Raw genomic sequence first — 21,314 nt, 5'->3', positions numbered from 1 at the left:
GGTGCGGAAGAACGCGTCTGGAAGAGCCGTCAAGTCGCGAGCCTTTAACTCAGCCCGAGGCTGCGAGGCGGGCACAGGGACTCCCAGTCCTCTCGGAGTTTCCGGGGCCGCCCTCGAGGCGGAGGGATGGGGCAGGAAGGAGGCGGGATCCGCCCGGGAAGAGCCTGCTCCGCTGGGAATCCCGGCGGTCCTCCACCCAAGACACTCGTCGTGAGCCCAAACCGCATCTCCTTTATATTGACTCTTTCGGCTTCCCGTTTTCCTTCATTCGGGGAGGGGTGGGACTTCCCGTCTCTTCTTTGAGTGACTTCCGGATAGAGCTGCTGGGCTAAAAGCAAGTCGACACACTGGGGCCTTCGGCCACTCGGGGGGAAAAAGACAGAACTCAATTTAGGTTTTACTAGAGCAGTCAAAAGATCTTGCCTTTTGGTTGTGGTGTCCGGTGTTCCAGCCACCACAGAGTCGCCCTGGGAACGGCCGGAAGTCGCTAAAAGGAGAAACAGGAAGTCCCGCCTTTTCCTCCCAGAGGGAAGACGGTGAGCCGGAGGAGTCAGTCAGAGGGGCGAGTAGGAGCGATTCCGTCGGCAAACAGGTAAGTTATTCTCTGGCGGGGCGGGGGGCCTGGAGGCGGGGACCGTCCAGCGTCAGCGCGGGGCCTGGGGGCGGTGGCTTGAGGGCCCGGGGCCGGGCGGCTGGACGCCCGGAGCCCCGTCAGGGCCTTTTGCTCTTTCTCCTCCCCCCTCCCCCCGCCTCCGCCCCTCCCTGCCGCCGTTCCCTCCCGACGCCCGCCCAGACCCACGCCCGGACACACACCCTCGCCCTCCCGCTCGCGCTCGCCACCCTGCCCGGCGCCCCGACACATCCCTGCGCGCCCGCCTGCTGCCCCCGCAGCCTGGCCCAGAGGCGGCCTCGCGCCCTGCAGTCCGCGGGTTGGCGCGCTCGCAGGCCTGCGGGGCCGCGGGCCTCGGTTTCCCCCGCCGCGCCGGCCGTCAGCACAGGACCAGCCCGGGCACCCTTCGAGCGCCCCCGGCGTCGGCACCGGGGCGGTCCCCCCGAACGGGAAGCCGGCGCCCCAACTGCAGCGCCGCTGGGCTCCGTGTGCAGTTCCGGCGGCGGCGTCCCTGGCCGCCCGCCCGTCCGCTCCCGTGGCACCCCCGGCCCTTCGTGCCTCCGTGGTTGGCGCCCCAGGTGTGGGCGGGCGGCTGCGCCTGCAGCGCTGGGCCACCCGCCTGCGGGACTGGAACCGCCCGGTCTCTCCGCAGTCGCGTCGGGACCCCGGGCGGCCACCCGCGCGTGCAGCGCTGGGCTGGGGTCTCCCGCTCCTGGACGCCCCTGTGCCCGGGCGTGCTTGCCCTCTCTGCAGTTAGTCTGGAGATGGGTGGCAGTAGCTGCTGACCCCTGTCGGTTGCCTTGGGTTTTGAGTGGCCCATTTATTTCATTGAAGGATTCTGGAATAGGACTTCTTGGCAGGGCTGGCAGCCATGGACACTTGTAGGATTTCTTAATTTCGTAGGTAATCATAGTGTAATGGTATACTGAATTATTATTGTACGGTCTGTGCCTATGGGACTAGATACAGTATGCATCTGTTTGGAGGTGTTATATCCAGTTGGAACACTGTATAGGAAAGTGAACTAACATTGATTAAAATTATTAGAAGAGTTCAAATGTCATTTGACATACTCTTTATATTTTATGTAGCACAGCAGCCTTATAAAAATTATTCCCTTTATGCAAACATTTAGATTAAATAATTTGACCAAAATTTGTGTTGGGGTTCAAATCTGCAGATACTACTCTTTCAACTTTGTTACAAGCAAAATTATTAATTTACCGGCACAAGGCAGTGCTCTCTGGTAGTTAGTTAATGTCTTTTGGCATGACATGTATGGCAAGTGTGATGATGTCTGATAATAGTTGATACTGGTGCATTTAAAAAATGTTTATTTTGGAATATTTTGTAATATTGAAAGATAAGGCAGTTGCATTGGTACCTTTGAAAGCAAAGGAAAAAGGATCCATTTCCAAAAGATTAGTTCCTGCATTACTCCAGACAGTATTCTAGGTGCTAGAGATTGTAACGTAACTTCTCTCAATGATTTTGAGATGTAGTTAAAATATAGGTATTTCAATAAATACGACTTTGTTAAGTGCTGCAATATAGATATGAAAGCACCACTGCTTAGGGAGGAATGGCAAAAACTTCATGCAGGAATTAGTGTTTTGAGTTAGGTTTCAAGGACTAGTGTGTATTCACTTGGTTGAAGGGACATATACCTAACATTGATTCTAAATATGCTTGTTTTATTAGAAGAGAACTCTTTAACTTTATTAAAATAGATTCCTAATTTGTTTCTTCTCTTTTGTCATCTTTAAGAAAGTGGTTTGTACCAGGTGCCATGGCACACACCTGTAATCCCAGGGACTGGGAAACTGAGACAGGAGGATTCAAGTTCAAGGCCAGTCTCAGCAATTTAGGCACTAAGCAACTTTGTGAGATCCTATCTCAAAAGATAAAAAGGACTGGAGATATAGCTCAGGGGTAAAGCACTTTCTCGAGTTCAATACACTTTATCCAGCCCCTCCCCACAAAGTGGTTTGTTTCTGAAGATGATAAAAATTCTAGTTTATAAATCCTTGGATAAAAGAAGAGGCTGTGTAGTTCTAATTGGTACCTTGACACCCTCAGTAGTAGTTGACATTGGGTGTTTAAGCATGAAGGGTGACCCTCCACTGAGAATTTTCCTTTCTTTCTAAATGATTAGTAGTGGAATTAAGTAATCCATTCAGGAAACATTTGCCTTAGGGTAAAATGAGGAAAGAGGTAGTGGGGAATATACAGCCAATGGGCATTGGCGCTACAATCCGATGTTAGTACAGTAGAAATGGACTCTGGCTGGCTTAATCAGGAAATGAACTTATTGGGAACTCTAATCTATTTTATCAAGGATAGTATTCTCTAATAAAACAACCATATTTAGAATAAATGCTGGGGAGATGTCCCCTCAATGGAGTGAATACAAACTAGTCCTTGAAACCTAACTCAAAACACTAATTTCTGCAGTAGCTTTCAGAATTGATGGTAGGGCTGGAGAAGTGGGTTTGACAGGATCAAAAAGAGGCTGGGTGGTTGAGACCATAGTCTAGGTCATTTTCCATAAATAGTCTGATCAGAATTTTGCTGCTAGCAACGTTGCTTCTAGAAAACTGTCTTCATTGCTGTAATGCTGACTCTCTTATTACTGGGAAGTCTATTAACTTCTCTTGCCTCCTTGTGTCAGTTTTTTTTTCTTTCTGGCATTTAAAGTTCTGGGTGGGAACATGAGGTTGACCAAGCCATCATAGTTCCTAGAGATTAGAGAGATGGAGTAACTGTTCTCTGACTTATATTTCATAGAAACACATATGACAAATGAGACCAATGAAATAAAAAGATAACTTGGGATCCTAGGTAGCCCTAAAAGCAAAAAATGTTCAGCATAACCACTTAACCTAGATTTTGATTAGGGAGGAATTCCAGAAGGGGATGATATCCAAAGAATGAATAGCAACTAGTTGGGCAAAGATGTAAAGAGAGAATGCTGAGTAGAATTTCAGGTAGAGTATTTCCAAGAATCAGGAGTAACATGGAACATTTTAGGAGTTTAAGTTTAGGGTGTTGGATTGCAGAATATGAGAAGCTGGAGAGGCCTCTTTGAAGAATGTAGGCAGCAGAGTGGCATATGCAAATTTATCAGCTGTGATTTTTAACCACTCTGTTTACAACTTGAGTTCATTTGAGTGGTGTAAGTCTGGAAGAGAAGGGTCTTTTAGAGGCTGTTGTGATTTATGAGACATCACAGTAAACTGGCCAAGAATAATGGCCTGTGAGGTAGAAGGAGGGACTTAATGGTGTGTATTTACAGTGTATTTGGAGAAAGTTTGTGAGAGAGGAAAGTGAGATGGAGGAATCAGTGTGGACACTAAAGTATCTACTTTGGATGATAGGGTAGATCCTGTTGTCCAGTTCTGGGATTGGCAGTGGTGGAAGGGGAGCAGATACATGGGAAAATGGTTTCAGTTGAGATAATGAGTAGGCATTTATGTGGGTGAGTATGAATTCCAGAGGACCCATAACATCTCACAATTTTCTCATAGGTTAGAGAGATTAGAGAGATGGAGTAGCTTCTTCACTAGATTAGAGCAAGAGCCAGCTTTTGTGTTTAGAGGTTCCTTGCATAGTGTCTTGTATATAGAGGGTAGTCAGTAAATATTTGTAGAATTTAATTCACAGGAAACTGGTTTTGGGAGTGAGAGTGAGTATGGCAGTGTGGAGAGGAAGGAAAGTACATTGATGTGTATATAACATTATGTCTATATATTATAAATGCACATATGTACACGTGTGTGCGCGGGTACCAGGTGCAGTAGGGTACACCTAGAATCCTACAACTTGTGAAGCTGATGCAAGGAGGATTGCAAGTTTGAGGCCACCTCAGCAATTTAGCAAGGCCCTATGCAACTTAGACATTATCTAAAAATAAAAAAATAAAAGGGCTGGGGATGCAGTTCAGTGGTAGAACACCCTGGGTTCAATCCTTAATAATAAAAAATAAGTAAAAATAAAAATAATATGTACATGTATATGCACATGCAGATGTATGTCTTGATTTTCTTGCAGCACTGGTGAGGAGTCCAGATCTGTTGTGGTGTAAAGAATCTTTTTTGGGGAGCACTACTAGGAATTGAACTCGGGGACCCTCCACCACTGAGCCACATCCCCAGTCCTGTTTTGTACTTTATTTAGGGATAGGGTCTCACTGAGTTGCTTAGTGCCTTGCTTTTGCTGAAGTTGACTTTGAACTCGAGTTCCTCCTGCCTCAACCTCCTGAGCCACTGAGATTATAGGCATGCGCCACCATCCCCAGCAAGAGTCTTGTTATTGTTATTCTCTTGTGACTGTAATATCTTCTTATGGTTATTGTATAGGTAAATCATGATTATAACAGTTCTGATTATCTAGCAATTCCAACTACCTGGAATATAACCTAGAAGTAGCCCTTATAAGAGGCAGACTTCCAGTGCAGAACTTTCTATAATGAAGTTAATTGCAGTGTCAAAGTATAAAGTATTTAATTAACAGTTTCCCTCAATAAATCCAGAATTTCCAAAATTTATGTCTGGAAGGAGAACCTTTTGGAGGAGAAGATGAAGGTAGACGAAGTAGTCCTCAGTGCTATTTTCTTTAAGTTTTATTTTTTCCTTTTGAGCATTATTGCTTTTATATTCATATAGTTAGTTTCCATATGTGATATCCCTCTTTTAATAATTTGGTTCTCTTGAGTTAGCCTAGAAAATTGGAAATGTGTAAATACTAAGGGATAGTAGAAAGCATTAAAGATAGAATTCAATGGAAATACCAGTGGTAATGTTTTCAAGCTCTTAGTTTCTATGAACACTGTTCATAATTTCTTTTATTCAAAAATTAAAAGCTTCCCTTTTTTTAAGTTTTCCCATGTCTGATGTAGTCTATTTAATAGGGTATATAAATATGTTGTAGGGAAATATAAATATGTTGCCATCATAAAGCTTATAGTCTTATTTGGAAATACAGATTGTTGGGATGTTTAAAATCTCATCAGGCCTTCACACCATTATGTACCCATGGTACATGTTAAATAACTATAAGTCGAGATGAATTAAAAAGAATACAGGGGGAAAATACAATAGGTTGTTTATCTAGAGAGATTTTTGTGGTTAGAGAAAGTTACTGTGTTCTTCAGTCTATTTTTTTAGGCTATTAATGAACAATTATAATTTATTACAGTTTAATCCTTATTTTCAATTACTAAGTTTTTCTTAAGCATGATTATTGGAGGAATAGCACAGTTTTCTGTTAGACTTAACCCTATGCCTGTTGTCTTTCATCTGAAATATTTTTAAAACATATTTTTTTTGGTGTCAATGGAGCTTTATTTTATTTACGTATATGCAGTGCTGAGGATTGAACCCAGTGCCTCACACATGCTGGGAAAACACACTACCAATGAGCCACAAACCCAGTCCTTGAAATACCTTTTTAAAACACTTTACTTTTAAAGAATTTTAGAATTAAAAACAAAACAAAACAAAAACAATAGTAGTCCAGATGAGTTCCTGTGTTTCTTTCATCCAGTTTCCCCCTTTGCTAAGATTTCATGTATCTAGAAAGCAATTATGGAAACCACACAATTGGTATAGCTCAACTCAGGATTTTTTTTTCCGCATTTCATCAGTTGTCCTACTGATATTCTTTTTCTTGTTCAAATGTAGTTCAGGATCTTACTTTGTGTTTAATTATCATGTTATCTTAGTCTTCCAATCTGTGATAGTTAATTTTTATTTTTATTTTTTCATGACCTTGATTCTTTTGAAGAGTTCTGGCCAATTATTTTGTAGACTGTCCTTCAATTTGGATTTGTCTGGTGTTCTTTCATGATTAAATTGAGGGTTAAGCTCTTTTGACAAGAACACCATAGAGGTGAAGTCATGCCCTTAGTGCATCATATCAGGAGCTACGTGACATAGATGTGTTGTCTTATTGGTTAATATGACTTTTATATTTTGGTTGAGAAGGTGTCTGTCAGGTTTTCATTTCTAAGATTAAAAAATTTCCCTTTGTAATTCATGACCAACCTTTTGTGGTTTGGGTGGGAAAGTTTAAAAGAAATGAATATATGTCATAATGTTTGAATCTGACCCTCTAAGATACTCCTTATCTTGAGAAGCTTTGTTAGAACCAAACATTGTCAGGGAAAGGTAAAGATACAGGCTGTTGGAAGGAACTTGTGCTTGATATAAATTAGTCTTGAATTGGCAGCTGTGAAAACTGTCCCAATTCTGTTGTTGTGGTTCTGTGATCTGTCTCATGACTCTGCCAGTGCAAAACTTTCTATAAAATGTGTTCTACCTTCCTTCCTTCTGTGGGGAGTTGAGCCCAGGCTCTTTCACATGATAGGCAAGCTCTCTACCACTGAGGTACACTCCCAGATCCTTGTGCTGAATTTATTCAAAGTTGTCCCTAGAGCATTGAATGAGATTTTGGGGCACATTTTATGAATTCTTCCTGGAGTAGGGTGGAGATCATTATGTAATTTGCAAATAACCTTTCAAATTTTCATTTTGAAAATTTCCAATTTTTTTTCTGCCTCAGTGAGAGCAGAATAAACCCAATAAAGTAATGGTTAACACTCAATCAGTATTTCACTGGTGTTCTTTCTGTGTCCTCCCTAAATTATAATTGGATGTGGTGTGTGTGTGTGTATATGTATGTGTGTGTGTGTGTGTGTGTGTGTGTGTGTGTGTGTGTGTGTACACATACACACTTCTTTATCAAATAGGACCTTCCCATGCGTGGCATACATTTTAAATTCACATGACTCAACAGTCAATGGCAGGTCAATTAAAGTCTTTATTTAGAAGCCAAAACTATGAAATGTTTAGAAGTCAATCCAGAAAGATAGTTATATGACTCTGGCAGATAAGAGGTTCTTAAACTGATCATAGAAAGTACATATCACAGGGGAAGAAATTCATATGTTTGACAATATTAACAGTGACAACTTATGTTCATTAGGAAAACCATCAAGAGAATGATTAGATCATAAGGGAGAACAAATATTTCGGTACATATTACTGATAAAAGGTTAGTATCCAGAAGGGTAAGTAACTCCAGATTAATAAGAACAGAAAAAGGTACAAATCACCCAAATAGGCATCTCACAGAAGAGGAAACCTTAATGTAAAGATGCTTAACTTCATTAGTAATTAGGGAAATTAAGCCAAAAGTGTGTAGTTTATACATATTAAGTCATCAACAATGTAAAAAGTCTGACAGTGTTGTTGGGAGGATAGGAAATAACAAATGCTTGTGTTTTAACTGGTAGGAGCATAAACTGATGCAGTAACTTTGGAATTATCTAATATTGAAGTGTATGTACTCCAGCTCATTCGTACACTTAGTCTTTATCTTAGTGCTGTGGTTCTGAATTGTTTCCCAGCTTCGCTTGGAAACTTGTTCAAAATACAGATGTTTTGGATCCCACTCTTGACCGGTTGAATTAGCACCTTTGAGACTGTTCCAGGTTTCTTATCTTATCAAGTCCTTGAAGAGACTTGATGCTAAAATTTGAAAACCACTGTTTTCATGTGCTTGAGTGCTTAGAGACATGTGCAAGGATGCTCATAGTCACAGTTTGCAAAAGAAAAGATTGGAAGCAATCTTCATTGTAGAAGGATGGATAAATACATTGTATTATATTCATGTAGAAAAGTATTATACAATACTTTCAGAGTATATTATACAGGGGGAATGCACGTTAGCTGTTTGCATCACTGAGTATAATAAACAATTGGAACATAATCTTAAAGAAAAAAATTACAATGGGTTGAGGTTGTCACTCAGTGATAGAGTGTTTGCCTAGCATGTGTGAGGCACTAGGTTTGATTCTCAGCACCACATATAAATTAATAAAAATAAATAAGGGTCCATTAAGCACCTAAAAATATTGAAAAAAATTACATGTATACGATTACATATAGTTTTTATTTTTTTTAAAAAGTTAGAAACACATAAAACAATTGCATATTGTTAGGAATACAGATAGGGTAAAATAATGAAGAAAAGCATGTAGGTTACAAACTGGATTCAGGTTAGTAGGTAACAGAAGAGATAAGGTGGTAAAGAGGGGAAGTCGTAGGGAGTGACTCAGGTAATACTAATTAAACTGTAATCTCAAGATCTTGTTAATGTTATGCATTAAAATTATTTTTGTATTTGTAAATATGTAAAAAATTTTTTATTTTGCAAAGTCTCTTTACATAGGGACTGTTCAGTTTGTATGAGAAAAGTGTGATGAGGTGAGGACAAGATCTTGGAGAAGTGTGATAAAACTTACTCTTATGAGTACTGCCAGGACATCTGGTTTTGATGATAATGATGGTTAATACCTACCAAGCACTGCCTGTGTGCTAGGCACAGGTGTGAGTGCATTACATGCTGAGTTTGTGTGCCATGAAATAAGTGAGAATTATATCCTGCAGTGGATCCTGCAGAAGCAGGCACTGTTACTATCCTGCCTTAGAGAAGAGGCAGCTTGGCCATGAGCACAGATCAGGCGGATAGGCTTCTGACTTTTCATCTCTGTCATACATGATCAGAGAAGGAAGATAAGCATAGACAGTAAGAAAGATAAAGAACTCAAGAAAGGAATGGGAGTGTAGAGAAAGCCTGGTAAAGTGTATATTTATCCTTTTTTCAAAGTTAACTTTATCATATTTTGTTTTTTAACTAAAATGGATGACTTTATCATTTTAGCAGATGATGGGCCTCTAAAGTCTGCCAGTTCATTAGGAAGTTGTATCATGTGACAGTGCTTGAGAAATCATACTTCTTTGCTTACTCATTTTGTTGCTAAAAACAGCCACTTTTGGGAAACCAGCATTTACACATTTTTTCTTAGCCTTTGATAACATTGTTTTCCTTTGTCATTTTTTCTAGTATTATTGGGGGTCTCTCTCTCTCTCTCTCTCTCTCTCTCTCTCTCTCTCTCTCTCTCTCTCTCTCTTTCTCTTTCTCTTTCTCTCAGGATTTGTCCTGTGGGACCTCCTGTACTAGGTAAGAGCTCTAACACTGAATTATACCCTTAGCCCTTTTTATTTTATTTTGAGGTAGGGTCTCACTAAGTTGCCTTGTTTGTACTTGAACTTGGGATTCTCTTGTCTCAGCCTTTGTAGTAGCTGGGATTATAGTGGTGCCTCACCATGTCACAGAATAGTTTGCTTACACTGGAGACTTTCTCTTAAGCTATCATGTGTCACAATCACCTCTTGAAATTAACAAATGCTGAAAAAATAAAAATATATTTCTAGAAATCCTATGTCAAATTAATGTCCTATGGAAGCAAATAGCACTGTTATTTTTGTATGATATTCAGAGTGCTAAAATTGCCTAAACACCATGAGAACTGTCAAGGTTTGTAATTATGAAATATTATACTATCTGGCACAAGAAGTTGACAGCTCATGAGAGTCCTTCCATGGTGGGAATGTCTGCTTTACGACACATGTGTTGATGGTAGGAGATCCCTTATAGGCAAATATGGAACATTGGCTTCTTAAAACAGATTTCAGGTACTTCAGCTCTTCTAGTTTTAACTACATTTTGTTGTAGATAGATAATCTCAGCCGTAATTCTAAACACTTTGTAATGTACTTGTTCATACCTTTATTTTCTTAAATAATTCTTCTATGCTGTGCTTTTTCTTATATGAAAAAAATTTTTAAATAAAGACAAGGTAGTAAAAAACCTGATAGGGAGAAGACACTGTTTCACACAGTTGGAGTAATACTGGTGTGATTCATCAAATGTAACCAAAGCACACATATGCTTTTCAGTTATTAAATATAATGGGAACTCTGTGTTTTAAATGCAAAGGAAGCAGCAATCTACTTCTTTGGAAGTATACAATTGTGATTTCTTCTGATTATTAATTATGGATCAGAATTTGATATATAATTATTAGGTCAGTTATTATAGAAGGAGAAATATCAGTTATTGGAATACATGACCATTTCAAATATAATTATAAAACTGTTAGAATTTAAACTAAGGTGGCAATGTACTTTAAAAAATAGCTTAGAAAATTTAGGTCATTGAAGGGAAGGGAGTAGAATTTATAGTCGTCCAAAAACATCAAATGGTTTTCATTAAGAATCTTAAGGGTACAAAATCTAATTTTCTTTATGGGTAATATTTTTAAATATTTCACCATTAATGCCACGTAATTTCAAAATGGTAGGTTAGAACAGTCACAGTAATTTTGTGTGTCAAATTTGAATGCAAGCAAATGTCCATGGAATCTCTGTATGATAGTATTTCTTATCATTCTGGATTCAGCCCTCAAATTCCCCCTACCCCAAACACTCCTCTCTTTTTGCACTTCCTTTCATAGCTGTAGGTCTAGTAAATAATACAGTAAGTGTACATTTTTTGAATGGTTTGGAGGAACTTTCATCTAGTGGTTCCCAAATTTGGCTTATGATAATTGCTCATGGAACTCTAAAAGTACAGATTTTTGTCCTTGTGCCAGACTTCTTCTTCATCAGAATCTCTCCATGGCTAAGAGCTATAGATTCACATTTTTTTAATTAGCTAAATTTGTTTGTAAAGGATTGGTTTTATCTATGTCAAAAAACAAAATCACAACACATTCAGTGATGTATCTAATTGGATTTTATTTGTGCCTTGTGATTTAGGGCAGTCTTCATTCTATAACATAGAGTGAGAGCTGCCACCTGCAGTAGTAGAGCAGTGGTCTTTGGAGTGGGAAACAGAAGAATAGGAAAAAAACTAGTAAGCATAAGTTTACTTCACATATTATATCCTGCAGGAGCAGGCATTGTTAAGGCAGAGGAGACTTCTTTATGCTGATTCAGGTAGACTGTAACCTTCTGTTTTTAGGAAAAATGGGTCTGTTTTGAGATCTCTCTGCTTCCTTAAAATTTCAGTTCCTTGATGTGCTATTTAGCATGAGTGACTCCATTTTGGTTTGATGTGTGAGGGTATTAGTCTTAATACATTGGTTCCAGCTACATTATCCAAATCTAAAAGGAAGGATTATGAATACGTAGAAAGTTATTAGTATACAGTTTTCTCTCACAACATATAAAATTTCTCAAATTCTTCAGAATATAGAAGAGTAATATTATAGTTAGGACATTTTAGTAAATTGTATTGTATCCTCAGAAATATAATATGAAAGTGCCATATTAAATGACAACTTGCCATGTTGCCTGTAAAGTGTTATCAGCAATGGCAAAATGATTGATTCTCAGAACACTTTTGTTTAATAATGGACTTAGAGCTGAGAATTTTTTATTTTTTTGGATTACTTGGAGTTTGTATAATTTAGAAATTAGTAAATGAACCAGTTATAGTGTAATGCAGTTTCCAAACTTCATTTTTTTTTTGCCTATTCCTTCATTGGTTTTACTGTACTTTATAAACTTGCCCTTGTTATAAGAAAGTAATAATACATGTGTAGTCATACGTTGATGTATTATTTTTAGTAATACATATTTGAATAATACATAATTATTTAAAATGCCTTACTCATGGTACAAACTTTGAGGTGCTGCTGGAGGTGTTTCTGTTACATTCTGGGAAACACTGTTCAAATGATGAATGCTATTTTTTAAGTATCTTCACTGCTTAATCCATAAAATTCTTATATAACTACCTGGGAACTAGCAGACATACTGTCTAATGGGGCGTTGGGTATAGCCTTTTCCTGTAGCAATGGTTAGGATTCTGTTTGGTTAATGTGTACATCAGTTGTTGAGGGAAAGCAAAATCAGCATATCTATAAAATTTATAAGCAATGTTAATCATGATCTTCTAAAGCTAGTATTGGGCTTCAAGAAATGGTAATGAGGGGCTGGGGTTGTAGCTCAGTGGCACAGCATTTGCCTAGCATGTGTGAGGCACTGGGTTGGATCCTTAGTACCGCATAAAAATAAAATAAATGAATAAATAAAAAATAAAATAATTAAAAATATATAGATTTTTAAAAAAGAAATGCTAATGAATGTGAATTTCACTGAAACCAAAATGAAATTCTTGGAAGAAATTGATGCTGTTGGTAGAAAAAGAGCTTGATGATAATCCCTGGAGGAAGAAGATAGCATGAGTTTGGAGGGCCCATAAAGCACTGCTATGTTACTGATTTAAATTCCATCTTCAAATTTTCCTTATGAATTCTCCTGAATTCCATTTTTCTGCTTTACACCAAATTTCTGTTAATGATTTTTACATCCCACTCTCTCAACTGTTACAAATAAGAAAAGGGTAATCTCCAAACCTCACTTAACTAACCTTATTTTGTCACTAGTTTAACATGCTTTTATTTTACCTCATCTAAAAATTACAAAACTAAAGTTATCTAAAATTTTACCACCTTTTCTTTTACCATCTCTCCTGCTCTTATTTATCCTGCCTGCTGGGTTTTAATGAATTAAAAAACTATAAGATAAAATATGGATAAAGGCATTCAGGAGAGGATACAGGACTAAATATGAGTTAACTCCAAACTTCTAAGTTTCAGTGTACTCAGTATCTGCGGTATATAATATTCTTCAACAAAATTCTGGAATATCTAAATAAGTAGCATTCTCTTTAGCTGAAAACAGATGTTTTGAAAAATATTCAAAGTATTAATTTATAGCAATAACTGTTGTGTGGAGTAAGTCCAGAAATTTTTTTGTAATTTTTATTTTTTAGTTGTAGTTGGACACAATATCTTTATTTTATTTATTTATTTTTTATGTGGTGCTGGGGATCAAACCCAGTGCCTCCCACATGCTTGACGAGCACGCTGCTGCTGAGCCACAATCCCTGCCCTAACCTTTTGTCATTTTTATGAAGCTTTATATTCCTATGACCTTTCTGACAATTCATCAAGATGTTGTGGAGGTCTTTTTAAGCTATATGAACGAAAAATATCCCCAACTTTCCTCCCCTTTTAAAATTTGGAAATAGTTTTAAATTTTTTTTTTATTTTTTTATTTTTTTATTTTTTTTTTAATTTTTTTTTTATTGTTGGTCGTTCAAAACATTACACAGTTCTTAATACATCATCTTTCACAGTTTGATTCAAGTGGGTTATGAACTCCCAACTTTACCCCGTATACAGATTGCTGTTTCACATCAGTTACCCTTCCATTGATTGACATATTGCCTTTCTAGTGTCTGATGTATTCTGCTGTCTGTCCTATTCTCTACTATCCCCCATCCCCTCCCCTCCCCTCCCCTCCCCTCCCCTCCCCTTTTCTCATCCCTTTTTATTTTTTTTTATTTTTTTATTTTTTTTTTTTTTTAAGAGAGAATTTTTAATATTTTATTTTTTAGTTCTCGGCGGACACAACATCTTTGTTGGTATGTGGTGCTGAGGATCGAACCCGGGTCGCACGCATACCAGGCGAGCGCGCTACCTCTTGAGCCACATCCCCAGCCCTTCTCATCCCTTTTTAATGTAAATCTTCTTCTCAAGCTCTTCGTCCTTACCCTGTCCTTGTTTACTCCCCTTATATCAAAGGACTAGAAGTTTTAAATTTATTGTAAATTGTAAAGTAAAGCTAGAAAACTTTTCTAGAATACCTGCATAAATTATTATGAGTCATCTATTGTTGTCATTTGGTTCTCTTTTTATTTCATTTCATTTTTTGTGGTGGTGGTGATCAAACTTATGGCTTTGGTGTATAAGCAAGTGCCCTACCACTGATCTGCACCCCAGCACTACCTATTCGTTTTATCTTTTTCTCTCTTTCTCATGTACACATCTGCGTGTACACCCACAGTATACACACTTTACTTTTCTTCCTGCACCAGTTGAGAGCAAGTTAAATACCTTGTGACCCTTAACCCATGAATACTTGGTTGTTATCTTCTAAGAACCGAGACACCATCTTATATAATCAAATTACTGTTATCAATTTTGTAAATTTACCTTAGTTCTTCTTGCCAGTTATCCTATCCTTAGTGCATTTTCCCTGCCAGCAGGACTTGTCAGAGAACAGGTGTTACATTTAGTGTGCATGCCTCTTCAGCTTCCTTTAAGCTGGAACATTCCCATAGCCTTTCTTTGTCTTTTATGGCATTGACGTTTTTGAAAAATACAGTCCTCCTTGCCATTTTTTTCCCTCAACTAAAACAGTCCTCCTGGTGTATCTGCTATGTCTTCTTGATTAGGTGGAAGTTTTGTATTCTTGTCTGCAGTGATTCATGGTGATGTGATGTGAGTGATGTGCTTTATGAGTGTCACATCTGGGGGCACACCATGTACATGGGACCTTCTTTGAGGATGTTGATTTTGATCACCTAGGCAAGATATTGCCAATCTACCCAGTGCCCAATTCTTCATCATTTGTTTTTCTTCTCTTGAACTACTAAGTGGTTTGTGGGAAGATGATTTAACATCATACCTTCTTCTGCTCCATATCAAAAATATCCCTTCAGATTTAGCATCCATTGAATGTTATCGCCAACATGATTTTCTGTCTCCAATACTCCCTCAATACTTTCCAGTTGGCCTTGCAATTCTACCATAAACAGAGCTATTCCTTTGCCCTCTTCTCCCTTTTTTTCTCTCTCCTGCCTACTTATTCATCCACCTAGCAGTCTAAATGCACTTATTCACTCCTACATTTTAATGGCACTGTATTTTTTTGATGCTCAAGGTGACTCCTGTGTCTTCATGATATCATTTTCTTCTTCTTCTTCTTTTTTTTTTTTAAAAATTTTTGCTACCTTTTTACATAAGATGCTCCAGCCTCATGTATCTGCCTTGCCTGTCCTAGAACTGGCCATTTCTTCAGAAGCCCAGTTTTTTGTTTTCCGTTTTTTGTTTTTTAATGGGAAGTAATATTAAAGGCCAAAGTTTGGGTGCTGGATATGCTTGGTGTCACTGACCCTCTTTCTTCCAGCCCCTAGCCCCCATCTCCAATTCTTGTATATTTAACATGAGGTCCAGTGAGTCACAGGTAGCTCTCTTGGCATCTGGTGTTTGACCAAAATTAGACCTCAGACATCTCTGGCTTAATTACAAGTCACCCCTGTTTTTCCTTTTATTTTGTGGTGCTTCAGTTCTAAGTTTTGTCCATGTACCACAATTGTTAAGTGGGTTTCCACCTTCCCCTTTTCTCATTAGGAGTAGTCCTTTCCTATTACTTCAACAATGTGAAGAGACCTTTTTTAAAGCTTTCCACTTAGTCACATTCTCCCCCAAAGTAATGTATTTTGGAAAGTTATAGGAAAGTTCCAGTAAGAGGAGGAAAAAATTACCTATAATTTAACAACCCAGAGGGGAGAAAAAAGTACTAGCTTTATTTTATATAGGTGAACTTGAGTACAACTATATTCATTTAAACAATTTAATACTGAAGTTTTTCTCTTTTCTAAATATACTTTCTTAACACCCGGATCTTCTGTACCTAATAATTTATATTCCAAATGTCTACAGGCCTGATCGTTTTATATGGTGTTTTGGCTTATTGACATTTGGAATTATAGTGTTTTTCAGATTTCTTCCAAAATTAGTAGTTTTAGTCTTTTTTTCCCCTGCAGTTCTTTGATTAGCGATTGTATTCCATCTTTTCATGTGGACCTGATAAATCTGTCTCAACAAGAACAGTGTGGAATATGTATTTGCCTTTTATTAGTTATCTTGCTCCCAGATATAAATTTTGAAAATACCTTTTCCTGCTGTAATGAAAAGCAAATCCACTACTAGGAGTACTGCTTTTTACTCTTTCAGTGTTTAGCAACTCCTTAACATCAGAGATTTTCTCAATGGATTTAGGAGTCTTAGTCTTTTTCTTCTTGCTTTTACAAAGAAGCTATGGCTCTGGAAAGTATTATGAGTCATCTATTGTCTCTGCAGGGCCTGCAGCTTGTTACCGGTGTAGTTGGGGTGAAAGCAAAGACTTCACTAATTGTAACTTAATGTTCTTTGTTCACTAGGGTTTAGAATTTTCAGTGTGAATACACTTTGTGTTTCTTTAATTTTCTACAAAATATTTATTTTTAAAATTTTCAAGTGGACACAATATCTTTATTTTACATTTATGTGGTGCTGAGGATTGAACTTAGTGCCTCAAGCATGCTAGGTGAGCACTCTACCGCTGAGCCACAACCCCAGCCCCCTGTTTCTTTAATTTTATACTCCTAATTCTTTTTGCTTTTATTACTATTGTAAGTGCTATATTTTCATGCCTTTTGAAGAAGAGGAGGAGGAGGAGGAGGAGGAAGAGAAGAAGAAGAAGAAGAGGAGGAAGAGGAGGAGGAGAAGGAAGAGGAGAAAATTTAAGGAATATAGACTAACTTATGGAATGCTTTTTTATAGCTGCATTATAAATTCTTAAAAATAAGAGGTCTAATGGAAACGCTTAATGAGAAAGGAGGGGCTCTATCACATGTAACCTCCCCACTTTTTTTTTTTTAAGTGAATAGACCATTTAAATTAAATTAAATAAAGAATATAAATTCTGTTGTCTCAGTTTTAATATTTCATGACTGATTTTATAGATGAAATTATATTTTACAACAAATAGAAAGAAGAATTTATACAGCCTGTTCTATTTGATGTGAAATAGCAAATCCCATTTCTCTGTAGCTGTAAAGAAAATTCATTATAATGTCTTTAGTTGTGGGAGATGGTTTCATTGTGATTAGTTATATTGATAATAAAACAACCTTTTTCAAATGGCATAGGATAAAAGGTGTCCTGTTTGCTTCTAATGACATTGAATTTTTTCACTTTTACTTATAGAATCTTTATTTCTTTATTATCCTCTTTATTCCTGTTACAATAAGAATTTTTTTTTCTTAAAAAATTAGATGGAAACACTACCAAAGCCTTTATTTTTGAAATAGTTTTGGAAAGGCAATATTAAATTTAACTTTTTGTGTAAAATCTTTCTTACTATGAAAGCTGTTTGTCAGATAGTTGATATAAGGTGGTTGGTCATAAAATTAACATTTTAATGTATTTGGAAAATAGTACTTGAAGTATATCAAGGCTTTTATAAGAGAAATTGCCAGTTATGATGGCTGAGCTAATTTTTACAGTTTATTTAGTTTTGCCATGTGAGTTGTTTCATATTACTGTTAATGTGTTTTCACAAATAGTGCTGGAAAGGTGGGAAAATTTGATAATAAAAGCAATGATGATCTACTTACTTTGTTTTGTCACTGGTCTGGTTCCTGTCAGTATGGTATTTTAATGTCTGTTTTAGCGCTCATTTAAGCACTAAGTAAATATTTATATTTTAAACTTTTAGGCAAAATTGAATTGCATATTTGAAGTATAACATAGGTATTCTCTTGAATAGAAACAGCGCTCCCTTCTGACTCATTGAGATTTTACTTTTACAACATGGGCTTGGGAGTAAAAGCTAGCCTGCTTGTCTGCAAATGCCTTGTACTTTGGCTGGAGAAGGCTCTGTAATGGGATCAAGCTAGACTTGGCATGAAAGTGCTTTTGAGATTGGGCTTACTCAGTTCCACATCCTGAGCCTGAGGCCCCTGATTCTGAGTTTGAGTGCCTCTCACTAGATGAAGGTAGTTTTGTGTAGTGTAAGTAACTTAAGGACTATGACCCGTTTGGCCCTGATGACTGAATCTGCCTGTGTCCACTGTATGGGCCGCCTCTTCAGGTTTGGGCATACTAGAATAGCACGCTGCAAAATTTCTGCTCATCACTGGGAAGGGAATCCATGTCTGCTGATAACTTGGAAGCAAGCCCATTGCTCAGGAATGCTTCCATCCAAAGGGAGCAGGTTGCTCAGCAAATGTTAAGATATTTTAAATCTAAATTTAAAACTTGCTCTACCTCGTCTCCTTTATAGGTAGCTCTTTAATAACTTGATTTTCTTCTTTCCATTTTCATCATAAGCTGTATCAGATAGTGGGAGAAATGTAAATGTCATTTTATTACAACTTATTTCAAAGTTCATGAAAATTATGCCCCATAACATGTTTCACAGGACCTGTATTATTCAGTTAACATTTCTTGACCTCCTCCTGTGTGCCTCAAGTGCTGTTATGTGGTATAGAAGCTTCTTGATAAGGGTGGGAGCAGATAGGAAGGAAAATGTATGTAAGAATAAAAATAGGAGGCATGAACTTGAACACTGTTTTTTAACAAGATGGAAAGTAGAGAAGAGCATTTTCTATTCTTGCATTAACACATTATGTCAAAATGCAGTGCTTAAAAGTGATAAACACATGCACAAATCCCACAGTTTTTGTGCATTAGGAATTTGGGAATGGACTTACCTTGGTGGTTCTGGTGCCAGTCAGAAATGTGGAGGGACTACTGTCATCTGAAGGAGCATTGGGACTAGAGGGTCTGCCACTCATATGGCTCACTCCTTGACTGTTGTGGGAAGCCTCCAATTCCTCAGCAGCTCTGGGGCGGAGGCCTTAGATCTTGCATTGTGGTTCCTGCAGGTGTCCTCTCTTCACTGTACTGGTTTTTCCTGGAAGGAGTGATTCTAGAGGGAAGGCAATCAAGAAATGTGTGCCTCTTAGAACTTAGTATTCAGGTGGAATTCTCACTTCCACTGTTTTTTGTCCCTTTTAAGCAGATCACTAAGTCTAACCTATGCTTAAGAGGAAGGGGACTAGGCTCCCCTATCAAAGAATCTGCAGACTCATTTACAACCACAATAGCCACTTTTCTGGGTAGTTCTTTTTAACAACTTTACAAACTTGTAATTGAGGAAATGTGTTGTAGCCTGTTCTCAGGATAGTGAGGAGGTGGTTTTATTGGACTCATGTGTTCATGGACGTGTCCCATTGTGCATAAGCCAACACTCTAGTGCCCATCTATTTGTTGAAAATGGTCCCTGGTCTTTTCTAGTAAATGTATTTTTAGGGTGTTAAATATGCTTTTCAGGATTATTTGTCCAACTTGCAATTGTATGCATCTTTATGGGAGAGTAATCTTTTCCTTATGGGATCCGAGACTGTTTTGTGAACCCTGTTACAAATTGATGTTTTTTTTTAATTTATTTTTTATTTATAGATGGAAACACTAACTTTATGTATGTATGTATGTATGTAGTACTGAGGATTGAACCCAGTGTCTCACACGCAATAGGCAAGCACTCCACCACTGAGCCACATCCCCAGCCCACAAATTGATATTTTTGATGGGAGAAACCAGGTGGAGGAGGGTGGGATGCTGCACCTTAAGTTGCCATTATGTACATGGTATTATGCACATGGTATTCTGTAACTACACCAGTAGTAGCTTCCCATTGGTAGATTTGATGTGGGGACTTTTAAATTAGGTAATGTATAATGGCACAGCTTCAGTAGAAGGTCCAGGTGAAATGGTAGATTAAGAAAGAGATGTGAGTGCCCCACTAATTTTCAGTTGTCCTTGTCTTGCTCAGTTGTTGCCACTGCAGTTCACTATAGACTTGTAGGCAGTCCTACTTTGATCTTCCAGGAGGGGAAAATTCTTGTTGTAGTATCAAGATTCTGGGATTTATCCTTTTTTAAACTCCTAAGAGGGAAATAACAAGAAGCCATTAAGTATTTTGTACCTGCCTTGGTATGCACACCCTTGCTGTGAGGTTCCTGTGTTCCTGGCAATGTGGCTAACTCACACTGCCTGCACCACTAAATTTGGGTAAGTCCTACAAAGGTGAAGGGTGAAGTGGGGTGGGCTGGGTGGGAAGAAGATGGGTCTTTATGTTGTCTCTTCATACCAGTGAGAGTATGATTGTAAGTGTGTGTGTGTGTGTGTGCTTGTCATTGAAAGAGCAGGCCTGCAATTGTTTTCGCATATACCACTGAGGAAAAAAGGTGTAGAGACAGAAATGAAGATGAGTGGTTGAAATGAATGAAAAGAGGAACAAAAAGGATGAGAATTAAGGGAAACATTACATGAGTGTTTGTCCTTGCCTGTAGTTAGCTAGGCTTTGAAGTGGCGGAACAATTGTTCCCCAGTACTTCCTTGCAATGCTTCCCTTAAAACACTGAAAGAACCTTCCTGTGAGAAGTGGCCACCAGGTGTCATCAGAAGGCTGCTATTGATTTGTTTTATCATTCTCAAAAAAATGTGTGGTTTCTTTGCTGAGACATTTTTTTCCCCTCTTAATCAAAGCAGAGGACTATTAAGTTAGAACAGGGATTTTCTTTTGTGACAGTTAATGGTTGAGTTAATAATTGGTGAAAATGAAGACAATCAAGTTATACCTAACTTGTTTTTTCACTGAAGAGTAAGTACTCAACGATTTGGACAAGGTAGACTTATAATGGTGTATTTGGAGATCTTTGTGACACAGTAAGGGTACTCGTCGAATGGTGACTGTGTGGGAAGCCCAGTGTTTGACAAAGGTTGGGTTTAACAGTGCTTGCCACTCTTTTAAAAAAAAATTATTTCATTTATTTTTATGTGGTGCTGAGGATCAAACCCAGTGCCTCACATGTGCTAGGCAAGTGCTGTACACTGAACCCCACCCCCGCCCGTGCCTTCCACTCTTTTAGTCCAGACATCTACCAGGACTTCTTTGTCTGGAAACCCTGCTTTGGAAGGAAGTCTGAAACTCATTTTATTTCTCCCTTTGATTACCAGAAAGCAGATTATACCTCATCCTGAGAGCTGGCAGCGAGTCCCTGCCTGCTTGGTTTTGCTTTGTCAGACTAGCTTCCTTGTATATGATAAGCTTTCAGTAAATGTTCATAGAGTGAATGAATGAAATCTGCCTCAGAAAAATGAGCGCTTAAA

The 21,314-nt window shown here is 38.3% G+C and overlaps 1 protein-coding gene across 3 annotated transcripts in view; it reads left to right on the top strand.

Annotated features, from left to right (window-relative positions):
- Positions 1 to 257: 257 nt before the first annotated feature.
- The window catches only part of Znf407 (zinc finger protein 407), a 421,370-nt gene continuing 400,313 nt past the window's right edge, over positions 258 to 21,314 (top strand). For all 3 annotated transcript variants that reach the window (XM_078029872.1, XM_005334380.5, XM_078029873.1), the window contains exon 1: positions 258 to 592. The gene's annotated coding sequence lies outside the window, so the exon portion shown is untranslated. The remainder of the gene's footprint in view (positions 593 to 21,314) is intronic.

Source organism: Ictidomys tridecemlineatus, chromosome 13, assembly GCF_052094955.1.
Source record: "Ictidomys tridecemlineatus isolate mIctTri1 chromosome 13, mIctTri1.hap1, whole genome shotgun sequence".
In the NCBI taxonomy this organism is placed as follows: Eukaryota; Metazoa; Chordata; class Mammalia; order Rodentia; family Sciuridae; genus Ictidomys; species Ictidomys tridecemlineatus.
The sequence above is the reverse complement of the archived record's forward strand: the minus strand, read 5'-3'. Positions and strand labels throughout refer to the sequence as shown.